The 13,510-nt window shown below is 39.6% G+C and overlaps 1 pseudogene; it reads right to left on the bottom strand.

Annotated features, from left to right (window-relative positions):
• Window positions 1–304: 304 nt before the first annotated feature.
• On the bottom strand, window positions 305–11,054 carry LOC137023117 (sodium- and chloride-dependent GABA transporter 2-like; annotated as a pseudogene).
• Between the last annotated feature and the right edge of the window lie 2,456 nt (window positions 11,055–13,510).

Raw genomic sequence — 13,510 nt, forward strand, 5'->3', positions numbered from 1 at the left:
AATTTAAGTTCTTTTTAATATGAAAAAATATGCATTTTCATACATGGTCGCAACAATATTTTTGTTCTAATTTTTTCACGTTTTATTGTAAGAAGTTAAGCTTTTTGTTATTGTTAAAAGTTATTATTTTGAAAAACAAAAAGATATATATAAAAAGATATATATTCAGACATGTGAAAACACAATGATGGTGCATACATTTTGAAGTTCAGGCACCCTTGTGTGCTTTTGTCAAGGACATGAATATTTGATTAAAATACAAAGATTACTAAAAACAATTAGAAATAAATCGCAAGGCTGAGAATCAGTTTGTGTTGCTCCTGACAAAGTCTTCCATATCTGTGATGAAGGTATTTTCTTCTATTTCAGCTTGCTGCTTACAGATAAAAGGGAGGTTTGTGTCAGGACTGCACAGGTGATGCCAACGCTGTCGAGACAGACAGTGAAACAACATTAATCTGTTAGTTGATATACTCTTGGTTTGTTATGAGCTTTGGTTGAAAGTTAAACATACATCCCTGCCCTGATGATATCTCAGCGGCTTGATCACGTTTAATCTCACCTGCTTTAGGCTTCCTTTCTCAGTAAACATTCGGATCATTGCCCATCCAGGCACCAGCAGAATGGAGGACAGGGCCAGTAACCAGCCTAGTGCGTACGCCCAGTCTGGGTACACATACCAGCGGTTAAAAGTTAGAGGCTTGTACTTCACCACTGAACAGACAAAAGACACCTGAATATGGACAGAAGAGAAAGATAATGTGTAGAAAGAATGGGGAAGAAAAATGTGAGTAAGAACAGAGTGAGCTCAACTGAGGCACATCATAGACCCTTGTGGTAAAGAAATATATGCACCCCTTAATGCTCTGCACAGCAAAATCCTCGAGCAATTCCAAGTGTGCCATCCTCTGAACAAGTTCAAACACAATAAACACCTTTAATACAGACTCAGATTACAGACCTTTCATTAGCCAGCTGTACATATGCGTATCTGCGTATCTGCAACTTGCAGCTTGAGCTATAATGTAGCTTTTCTTACTCTTTTATACAGTAAATGTATGTGTATATAAAGATGAAATATATTTAAGATGAAATGTATGTATAAAATTGAATCTTAACACTTTTGTAAGATCACCCAGAGTATGTGGTTTGTGTGTATGTGTGGTTTCAGATTCAATTGTTCCATTTTTTTTGTGTGTGTAAATTTAGAATAAAATTTTGAACAAAAATTACTCATGAATCATGATTTGTTCATGAAAATGTTCTTATGCAGATTTCACGCATAAATCTGCAGCCTGAGAGGGTTGGTGGCAGTGATGGAGATAGTGTTTAAATGCCTGCACTTGCTTTTTAGCCTCCTGAAACCTCTCAACGACCGTATTTACAACATTGCCAAAGTGGCCAGGGGTTTTATAGCGGTGCATCTAAAAGGAAGGTCTTATCTTTTTCCTTTATCTTATACCCCTTTTCCACCAAGGCATTTTGAGTGCTGGTTCAGAGCCAGAGCCTAGTTTCAAATCAGTTCTTTGTCTTTCGACACACAAAGCACCAGCTCCGAACCAGGAAAAGTGGTTCGTAAGTAGCACCAAAACATTGCTGGGCTAGAAGTAAGAACCGCTTGCAACAGGGGCTGGGGTTACCATGACCAACAAGAAACTTGTGATTTTTCAAATAGTAGCTAATCGAGCTAATATCAGTAATCTCTGTGTATATAAAAATTACGGCGAGCCGTGTTTGGATGCTGATGTAGGTTGGCAAAGCAATGAGCATCAACAGTATTGAATCATCTGCGATTGTTGATAGAAGTCTTGTTCAAGATGCATTGAAGCAGTGTGGACCGATTCGGCGGGTGCCACGGATCCGTGGGAGCGTTTGTAGAGCATATGACTCCTTGTGCTTTTGGATCGTTTTTGCAGAGCTTTGATGTCATGCGCCGATCACTATGCGAGAAGCCGATGCATCTCAAACGAGCTTGGTGTATTTGTGTTTGGCGCTGCGGTGCTAGATTTGCTGTGAAATATGAGACGTATACAGTGACGTAAGACTTGGCTCTGTGCTGGCTCTCTAGCCTGTGGAAAGGCAAACCGTTTTTTTAGAAGGCTCGTCAGTTGAACCAACTCCGAACTGGCACTAGCACTAGCACTAGCTCTGAACTAACACCCGGTTCGTGCTGGTGGAAAGGGGGCATTAGACAGGTTGAGCCAAAGATGTCTCTCTGTGGCCCGAGAGATAAATCTGTAGCCCGACGCAGTTTTCGTATCAGGCCCAATCCCCTAATCACCATCCAGATCCCTCAGCAGATCAGCTTGATATGCCTGCAGTATTGACATGGTGTGCAGACATGCACCAGCCTGACCTACTGCAGTGTATAGTTTTCCTACTAGCACTGATGTAGTTTTTAATGGCTTAGTGGGAAGCGTAGGGGCTTTCAGGGACAATGCTGAACCAGGAGATAGATAGCTCGCAAGCGTCTTTTCAGCCCTGGGCATCGCCCCAAAGCCATACTTTTTCAACCCCCTTATATCAGAATATACATGGACTTGGGGGCTGAAAAGACTGGACAAGTATGGCTTATTCCACGATCTCAGAGCTGGATAGCTGAAGCGCCAGGCTCTCTCCTTGGGCGAAAGAAGCCGCAGAGCGGGCTTCCGACAACAGAGAGGGAGAGCTGGATCCCCCAGATAAAAGCAGAGAGAGATCAATTTGCAAACCCCAGGTTCTCTGGTCCAGAGTCATGAGGAATACGAGCCTGATCACTTTCCTCAAAAAGTGACAGGTGGGAGCGGAGCGTGCGACGCAGCAGCCTCTGACAATGCTTGCAGTCAGCCCCCTCGAAGGCTGACAGAGCATGCTCCGCTCCCAAACACATAACACACGATACGCACAAGTCGTGCATATCTCCAACCGTGAGAAAACGAGGGCAAGGAGGAACACACTTCTTGAATGTTTGGTTTGCTATAATGTGATTGTATAGTGCACTATATTGGGACAGACAACAATAAATAAGACACACAGTTTGACACAGAGTGCTTGCTGAGGCACAGAAGCTAAAGCTGGTCTTTCTGGATGTGCTTTTATGCTTTCCTGGTTGTGATGTCACCCGCCTGTTCACTCTCGGCATTGGACTAGCTGACACATGTACCTCAGACAGGCATTCCCATTGCTTCATTGATGCAGAGCAAGTTTACTGAATTATATTGAATACTATCAATGTCTTTGACATTTTGTATTTCACATTTATTTTTATTGTAGTCAGAGTCTGTTAATGTCAGTTCCTGTAGCTTGTTTGCAACTCACCAAAGATCCAACCTATGGCCAGAGATTCGAACACAGACAGGAACAGCAAACAGGCTCCATTACAGGCATAGTAGTCAAACAACTGGAATACATACATCCCCCCCTGCAGGTCATAATAAAACATTGCAACTAGATATAGTGGAAAAAGTTTGATTGTAACTGTAATGTTTTCAAGGTAAGAAATGTGCTTGAATTGCTGTTGATTCCATATATGAACTCCATTGTTTATATCTAAATATATATGGTAGTTCTCAGAGTAATACCATTATAGTTGATATCCAGAATGAGTGTAATTTAAACCTACTTTTAGATATCTGTAAGTTATAAAGTAGAAAGGCAATTTATTAAATGCTTTTGTTAAATTGGCTCGCCTTAATCTGTATTGTGGACAAAAGTCCGATTTTAGTAAAAGAAACACTCAAGTAAAAGGTAAATTTCCCCCATCAGACTCGTGCCTCTTTATTCCCCCTCTCAAGACTATCAGGTATCAATCAATGCATTATCAAGAACTCCATTAATCCTCACCTCTTTCATAGCCTCACTGTCTAATGCTGACAAAGACTGTTCTGATCACACTATTCTTTCGCAGTGTTCCTTCTTTATTGTTCTTGGATTACCTTCAGTTCCAAGATCTGTGTGTGGTATAGACTACCTTTGTGTTAATACTTATCCATTGCTTTTTTTGTCCTTCTTTTGTCCTATTTCCTACCCGTCAGGCATCCATTGCCTGCTGTTTTTTGTTCTCTCCACTGTTACTCACCTATGTGTCTTGCAGTATCTTCACGTTGGTTTGTACCATCCTCTTGTATCAAATGCTTTCTGATATAAATTAGCCCATAAATTGAAAGTTGTAAAGTAACCAATATAACATGTACTTTATCTGATTTAGTGTAAATTCCAACACACATTACTTTTCATGTTTTTTGGTGCCATGCTGGATGCATTGTTTCTTTTTTATTTAAAAGAAAAAAAAAGAGATTGGATTTTGTTCATCTCTCTCTCTCACACACTCTCTCACACACTCTCTCACACACTCTCTCTCTCTCTCTCTCTCACACACACACACACACACACACACTTCTCTGACCTCTGTAACTATGACGAGTTCTCCGAAGAAGCAAGTGAGACAGAAGATCAGGAGGAAAATTTCTCGACGACCAGCTCTCCGCAGCACCATGGGGAACAAGTCCATCACTGATATAATTACAGACTCCATTCCAACAAACTTTAAAGGATGCAGCACAAATGCAAACGAACAATGAAACCATTCTTTTGATAAGCTTATTGAGGTACATAGTTTAAACTGCAGTTTTATCAGATTTAGCAACAAAAACTAGATTTACCTAAAGGAGCATTTTTTTAAAAATGCTACAAATTAAAAATATCTAATTTTAATAGTTATATGAAAATTCTCGGTTCAAAACAAGTTACACTCAGTCTACATAATTTGTGGTATAATGCTGATTAGCACAAAAATTAATTTAGAATTGTCTTTTGTTTTGGTTATGGTGTGGCACTTACAGTACAACTGGGCTATTTTTTTTTTTTTTTTTTTTTTGGAGGATACGAAAGCAGAAATTCAAAGCATGTAATTCTATAAAAACTAATTAATTATTCTGTTAAAATGTATTATTTGAGTTAAGTTGTTTAAATCAACTTTTTTTTTTTTTTTTTTTTACAGTTTTAGGGTTTATGAGGTTACACTGAGTGATGTCAATTTACATTTTAAGGCTAAAGTGTCTAAATACTGTATATTTAAGATCTATATTTTGGTTTACATATAGAACATATGTTTGTATATGAAATACTAGTTTTACTTTGCTGTAATTGTAGTTCTTGAAGCAAATATATATATACATATAAAAGTATAAAATAAAATTGTTTATTTATTTATTATACATCCAAGAGTTTTAAATGAATATATAGAGGATTTAAAAAACTGTATGCGTTATTTTAGCTCACCTGTGTATCTATCCCCAGCAAAATAATCATGATGAAGAAACAAACAGCCCACAACTGAGGGAAAGGCATCATAGCTACTGCCTGAGGATAAGCTATGAACGCTAGTCCTGGACCTGACAGAGACAGCGTTAGATCTGATTTTAAGCATTTTGTATTCTTAATCATTCATTTCATTTTGTCTTCACTAGTAATATGTTTTCATGAAATGTTGCAGTACCTGATTCTGCCACCTCTTCAATGGGGACGCCCTGCTCTTGGGCCATGAAGCCCAAAACAGAAAACACAGCAAAGCCAGCCACAAAACTGGTGCCACTGTTCAGAAGGCAAAGCCACCAGCAGTCTCTGATACAAATAGATTATACAAACACATAAATACAACAGATTCAGCTATTATTTGTGCACGTATTTTCATTAATTCCATTACTAACCTGTAGCAGTTGTTGTTGTATTGATTATAGCTGCCTAGTACAATGAGAGTGCCAAAACACACACTATAGGAGAAAAAGATCTGAGTTCCTGCCTCCATCCAAACCTAAACAAACACACAGCACCACAAGCTATATATATTAATAGTTTGATGTTTTAAAGCTTTAATATGTGTTGTTATTTTTCCTTTGCATTTATTTTGTTATAAGGCATCATGGAAGTAAAGGGCAGATGGTGGGGTTACCTGTGGGTCAGCGAGACGGGATGGTTCAGGGTACAGGTAAAATACAACACCCTGCAGAGCTCCAGGAAGAGTCAACCCACGAATCAGCAACACCAGTAGCATCACATAAGGAAATGTGGCTGTGAAATACACCACCTACAGGCACAATGGAATAATCTAGTAATATTGACACTGAGAGTAGAATAAATATAGAATAAAACATGAATTTATCCCCAAAAGACACAAAAAATCTACATTATTTAAACTAAATAAACAACAACAAAAAAATATTTTTCATTGTATACATATTTTATACACTCTAAAAAATGCTGGGTTAAAAACAACCCAAGTTGGGTTGAAAATGGACAAACCCAGCGATTGTTTTATTTAAACCAACTATTGTTTAAAAATTGCTATATGGCTAGCTTAAAATGAACCCAAAATAGTTGGGAAATTAAAAACCAGATGCAATTAGAGGCAACAATAATAGACAAAAGGTGAATGTTTATTAATAAGCTTTAATATTTTATTAATATAAACTTAATAGTTTATTAATACAAATTTATTAATAAGTAATTTAATAAATGTTTATTGTTTAATAATTATTCATTGAACATTAATAAATGTTCATTTCCAACATACTTTGGGTTAATTTTAATTAAGCAATACAGTAATTTTTAAACAATAGTTGAGTTAAATAAAACAACCCAGCAGGTTGGGCAAACATTTAAACCTACCGCTGGGTTAGAACAACCCAATTGCTTGGTTTGTCCATTTCAACCCAACTTGGGTTGTTTTTAACCCAGCATTTTTTAGAGTGTAAGATGAATTTTGAATGAAGAGAAACAATCTATGCCCAATTTTTAAATATTGGTTTATTATAAACATTATTCTTGCACACCTTGCCTGTACATTTGATTCCTTTCCAGATGCAGAAATAACATATGATCCACATTGCAATGAGACACAAAAGAATCTCCCAGTTGATCTTACCAATCTCCTCAATACCTCCAGAGAGAGCCAGCACTCTGCGCCTGTACAATGTAACAAAAAGAGAAAAACCATAAGCCTGTTCATTTTTTTCTTTTTTCTTTTAATACAAATTAATAGTTTTATTTAGTTTTATTTAGCTTATTGCTCTTATTCTTTGAATCTTTGAAAACACTTTATCCATTTGGGTTTATTTACTCCCAGAACTCAGTAGCTGCAGGTGTTGAATTAATCAGTGTTGTCCGGTTGAGGGTAAGATTTCTTGCAGCAAGATTTACACAGTCATCTAACACAGAGAATGATTATGAGCAGATATTATTTTTTTAATGCAGTGTTTATTTATTTATTTATTTGTTTAGTTTATCACCTGTGTTCCAGGTGTTGCCACAGCAGTTGGGCACTGAAAGAGAAGAGGAGGTAGAAAAGTGCCCAGGCCAGAATGATGATAGAATACATGCAGCTGTACAGAAGAATCAGTTGTCCTGCATAGCCAATACCTGACAAAAGCAAACAGAAACACTGACTAGAAGAGAATCAAATAAGTGATTTATATGCACTCCTCAGTGCCCAAGACAAATGCAAATTCCAAATATTAAATATATTACATACTTTCCATATACAATCAAGGGGAAGCAGCCAGGGGGCCCAACCAGCTTTATGGCACTTCAGTACAATTTCAGCAAAGGCAAAATTAGAATTTTGTAAAATACAAAGTTTGCATTAAGAAAAAAATGTTTTTGTTAATATTTGTAATTCTCTTTTTTTTTTTTTTTTTTAAATATTTATCCCTAAAAGAAATAAGATTTTTTTATTTTTTATTTATTTTATTTTTTAATGACTCACCCTCAGCCAGTGGACAGAGGCGATGCCAACATGTAATGCCCCCTTCCTGTGTGTACTGTCCCATAGCTGTCTCTAGCAGGAACAGAGGCACCCCACAGGTAATCATAAACACCAGGTAAGGTATCAGGAATGCCCCTGAGAACACACAAGTACAATAATACATTATCTAAAAGGGTCATTAATTGCACCTTTTTTGTTTTATGTTCTATGAAGTCCACTTGTAATGTTGCTTATTTTTTTGTTTACATCAAAAGCAGTAATAATTTAGAAACAACTGGGCATTACCCTGTTTTTTACGCTCTGGTTTGAACACTTTAAAGGCAACATCACCTTTAAAGTCAAAGTCAAAATACCTTTATTGTCCCACAAGGGGAAATTGGATTTGCAGCAATGCTCCACATAAAACACATAAACATACAACAACATTCACCAACAGAGGCCAAGTGCCTATATCCACTTTTATGTCCTTAAACATAAAAACTTATTTCTGGGTTTTTTAAGTTTGTTAGCTGTACACCTTGTCACACAGCAGCTTTTAGACATTGTTCTGTTTTTTGTAATAAGTCAGAAAAGACAAGGAGGCAGCCTCACGCAATACAAACTCAATGGAGATGGTTGGATTGTTTCCCCCCCCCCGGTGGGCGTGGCTTTCAGATTAACATAAATGCGCTTTAAAGGCCCAATGAAGTGATTTGTAACACGCTGCATTATTCAATGTGTTGACGTAATTTCCTCTGAAACAGGAAGACAGAGTGGTATATGTGACCCGTCACGGAAACCAGGGACACAAGTCGGCAGCACAACTATTGAGCAAACTGAGAAAGAAGCGTTTTTTTTTTTTCAAAATTGGTGATTTTAGTTTTTTTGCAGAATCTGTTAGTTGAGATCATGAAGAAGCATCTCCGTGTTTTAGATTTATTTAAAAGTGTACATTTTGAGGTTGAAATCGGCTTGTTTTTCAGAGATTCTATCTCGCAGTAGGGGCGTGTCATTGTCTGTTTGTATTTCCATACTTGAATTGGATACGGCGGCGAATATCGCAGACGAGCTGAACCGTGGCCGTTACACCGAAAATGTTTTGAAGTACAACATACGGCTGGATTCTTTAGCTGCGGAAAAAGAGTGGCTGGACATTCGAATTATTGGACATTTAGAGGCAAACAGCTGCATAGTGCAAACTTCAGAGATGGTTACATCCACAAAGAAGACCCCAACAAAGAGAAAGTGTGCCCGAACAACTTATTTCCTTGGAGGCAACAAGATCTTTTCTGTTTCTTATGGGGTGAGTTTCTATAAACATCAAAATTTGTCGTTTTGTGTTCATTCTAAGAACACGTAGGCTACACGTTATCTCATGTGTCTACTGTTATAAGCTAGCTCAGGACTGTCGTTTTAATTGTAATCGTTAGCATCGTATCACTTGCCAAAAACCCCCATTACTATAATGGGCTTTTAGATGGTAATGTTAGCATGTTAATTTGAATAACGCTTCAACTGCTTGAATTGACTGGTGTGAATGACTTAGCTCATGTAAACTTTACTACTCTTGCATTGAATGTGACGCTAATAATTTTAGCCAGTTACTACTTCTTAACAAGGATTTACTAATGTAATAGTAAATGTATCAGATTAAATTCCTACGTAAGTAAAAGTATAAAGTATCCGTAGCCATAAAATGTGCGTTATAAGTCAAAAGTAAAAGTATTGAAGAGATAAATGTATAGGATTTTTTTAATCCTTTGACTCAAACCAGGTCTAACCACTAACTGAGGTCTAAACCAGGACTATACGGTTATCACAGAATCCTGTTCAAAAAGTTCTAATGTCAAAAAAGATGAATTACTGACATTTACAATGCACATTATCCTTTATTATTAATAGTATGCGGTCCGATTTTTCCCGTTGCGTCTGCCGTTGCTATGCAACCATGCAGCCATACAGGGGGTATGGCTTATCTAAATGAGATGTAAATGAGCCCTATTGTCACTCCCAGCAGGTGAGAAAAGGCGAGAACTGCAAAATCTTTAGGTCATTTTCTGCCCTTTGAGCTTTTTTGAGTGCCTACCTTCAAATGGCCACAACTTCTCCAAATATTAACAAAATTTCCATGTGTTACACATCGTTGGAAAACTTGGAGACTACACTTTCAGAATCTGTGAATAACACAAAATGCCCCAGAACCGACTTGTGTCCCTACTTTCCATGACTGGTCACATATATCTATTAGCTCCTTTTGTTTATATCACAGCTCGGCCAGAGCCGTTGAGCTTGGTAAAGCCTCAGTTTTCTTCTAATCTCTAACCTTTTCTCCTCCTAATCACCTCCATATCACTTTAAAATATAGCATTCTGTGCAGAATTCAAAATCACAAAATCAAAGTTTTGTAGTCTGTGCCGTGATCGTGCATATCATCTGTTCTCATCTATCGTGTCTCTGGACTGGAGCAGACTGTGTGCACGCTGTGGTGGTTCATGTAACATTAACGTGAAACCAGACTTCATTCGCCGCAATAGAAAGCATATTTACACAGTCTTAATTGTTCCCTATCCCCTACACTACCATTACCATTCACCATGTAGAAAACAGTAAATGTGTGAACGTGACCAATTTTAGCCGCAGCTTCAGCATCTATTTATAATATAAGGGTTGGGATGCTTTAGATTCTAGAGAGCATTTGATTGGACAGAAAATCTGACGAGAAGCTAAAGTGCAGTGTGATGTCATCGTTGATCCATATTGGTGGAAGTGAGAGACTGTAAGTTCTGAATGCTTAAATCTTCTGAATATGAATTTTGTCATTGTTTTGGAGCATACTAGCATATAGATAAGAGTAAGGCTAACATATTCATACTAAAAGCCAAACGTTCATGGCTACTTCAAGTAAAAGTGTACATAACATGCATCTTTCAGTAAAAGTGTACATAAATAATTATGCTACTGACATGCTCAGGTGTTTTGTTGATAAACAGCAACTTAACAAATGTCAGAATCCTTTGGAAGGTATGAAGACATTGTTCTTCAACAACTAAGAACTGCACAATATTTGGAAAACTTAATTTAAATAAATTTTTATGCCAAGTAATCCTGTTTAAGTGTCTCACCCTTCATTAACATGTTAGAAGTTTTTCAGCAATTTGCAGATATAATGAAATATGAATTTAGGCTGCCTCATATCTCCTCCATTCCTGTAGCAGAGGTAAGGAAACCTCCATATGTTACCCAGTCCAACCACATTCCCTGCCACAGCCAGAAGAAACTCTGCTTTACTGCCCCAGTGCCCTCTCTCCTCTATTTGTTCTTCTAATCTGTTCATTTCTTCCCCAGATCTGTCTTATTCGACTGTCATGCTGTAGAGAAGTCAGTGTGTGAGATTTTATGATTTATTATGATGGTTGGTGAGCCTCAGGTAAAATATATAATGCAAAGTAATTCATTTTGAGAACATTTAAATATGCAAAACTTTCCATTTGTTCAGTCAGCAGCTGCTACTAAGTTTTAACAGTTGTAAGGTTTTACCAAGTTGTAACACTACTGACCATAACAGCAGTGACACATTCTTATAAAATATAAATTCAGATGACATTAATAGACCTTAAAACCCACATCACTGATCAGAGTAAATCAACACATTTTTAAATCTGAAAATTAAGTGACATTTTAAATATTTTTTTATTTATATATTTTCACAGAAACCTTAAAAGACCAAATGATTAGCACACATAATTCAAGTTATCTTTAATATGAAAAATGTACATTTTCATTGATACAAGCTTTTCCAGTCTGGGGCTGGGAGAGGGTAACAGGATTAAATTAAAAAGGAGAAACGTAAATGTGGAGGATTCCCTTCTGTCCTCTGCCCCAGAAATGAGAGTCAACCACTTGATGATGCAAATTAAAGTTATTTATTTTAGTTAAAAAAAGAAAATGGAAGAGGTCAATCTTCAATAAAGGACATGAATAGCTGATTAATTTACTAAATGACCTATACAGGTAAAAGAAAGAAATAAACATCATAAGCTTCCCTCTGTTAAGGATGCTGGTGCAGAGACGAGGCAGATCACGGATTTCCACAATCATATGAGACTTTAATATAAACAAGGGCAGGAACACCAAACATACATTAAACACTACAGAGAACGGACAAGGAGTGCAGGGAGTGAGTGCAATATAAAGGGAGTGCTAAAAATAGAGTCCAGGTGCAGGTGATCCGTGATGAAGGGGAGATGACGAGGGAAGTGAGTGCAGGTGTGGAGAACAGGAGAATCTTGGGAAATGGAGTCCATAAGAACAAGGGATCCGTGACAGTACCTCCCCCTCCCGGTAGGTGCGTCCTCGCGCCGTGGATGGAACAACCGGGAGGGGGGTGGGCGCCCTGGAGACCTCAAGCCGGAGCAGGGGGAGGAGAAGACTGGAGTGGAGGTCTCCAGGGCAGTTTCAAAAGCCATGGCGGGTCAGGGGCCGAAGGCAGCCATGGAGGGTCAGGGGCCGAAGGCTTAGGGCCGTTGAGCCCAGGCGGCGAAGGACCGGCGGGAGATGGCGAAACTGTAGGCTCCGCCGACCGAAGCGCAGCCGGGGCTCCAGAAGGCCGCAGTGGAAGCAGTAAGACAGCCAACAAAACGAACACCGGGGGGAGTGAGGAGGCCAACTGGAACTGAGGGACGGAGTGACGGAGCGGAGACGGAGGAGTGTAGTCCAGAGGGGAGGGCAGGCTTACGAGTGACCAAGGTGTGAGTGGCGGCAGGACGGATACTGGTGATACTGGTGGACTGATGGACAACGGTGGAGCAGAGGGAGGTTGGAGCCGGGGTGAAGGTAATCGCCCAGAGGTCCGACGTGGAGATCTGGGCGAGGGGGCTTGAGGTGGAGGTTCAGTGATGTAGACACACATGGGAGGAGGCGGGAGAGGGAGGCAGGGAGGGTAAACAGTTCTTGAATTCGAGACTTTTAGAGCAAAGTTCATCATAATAAAGGGCTCGGTGGTGTCAGGAGCGGCTGGCTCGGCGGCGGCTGGAGCAGCAGGCTCGGCGGCGGCTGGAGCTGAGGGCTCGTCCATCCCCTCAAACACAATTAGAATGCCCGTTGGAACGGGAGTGGGCTCGCTGGCGGACACTGGAGAGGGTTGGAGCGGGCTCTGGAGAGGGTTGGAGCGGGCTCTGGAGAGACTGGAGCGTCTTGCTTCCTCCTCCTCCGCTTTCGGGACCCAGTGGAGGAGTGTGGGTTCCGTGTAGGACAGGCAGGAAGTTCGCTGGAGGGGCATGCGGAGGAAGACGGTGGCTGACAGACTGGCCCGGCCAACCGTGTTTCTGGATGGACCAGAGACAAACACCTATCCTGAACCCAATCGACTACGAATTTGGAGTCATTTAACCATAAAATGGAATTTATAGTTTCGCTTAAGGAGAAACGATAATCGGGTTCACCATAACGGATAGTCTCGTCGTCTAGTCCATCCAGAAACAAGGAGATCAAACAAGCTTCAGGCCAGTCAGACAAAAAAGCGAGCTCAACGAACTCCTCCACATACCTCTCCAGCGAACGACCAACCTGGAGAAGCCTGATGATTTTCTCGGCCGCTATCATCGTTTTGGGAGGCATGGGAGAAGCTGGAGCCCGGGGGATGAAGGAAGCTTCCATCCTTCTTGTGGAAATCCAGTCGGTTTTAAGGTCCGTTCTTCTGTTAAGGATGCTGGTGCAGAGACGAGGCAGATCACGGATTTCCACAATCATATGAGACTTTAATATAAACAAGGGCAGGAACACCAAACATAC

The sequence above is a fragment of the Chanodichthys erythropterus genome, chromosome 7 (assembly GCF_024489055.1).
Source record: "Chanodichthys erythropterus isolate Z2021 chromosome 7, ASM2448905v1, whole genome shotgun sequence".
Classification (NCBI taxonomy): domain Eukaryota; kingdom Metazoa; phylum Chordata; class Actinopteri; order Cypriniformes; family Xenocyprididae; genus Chanodichthys; species Chanodichthys erythropterus.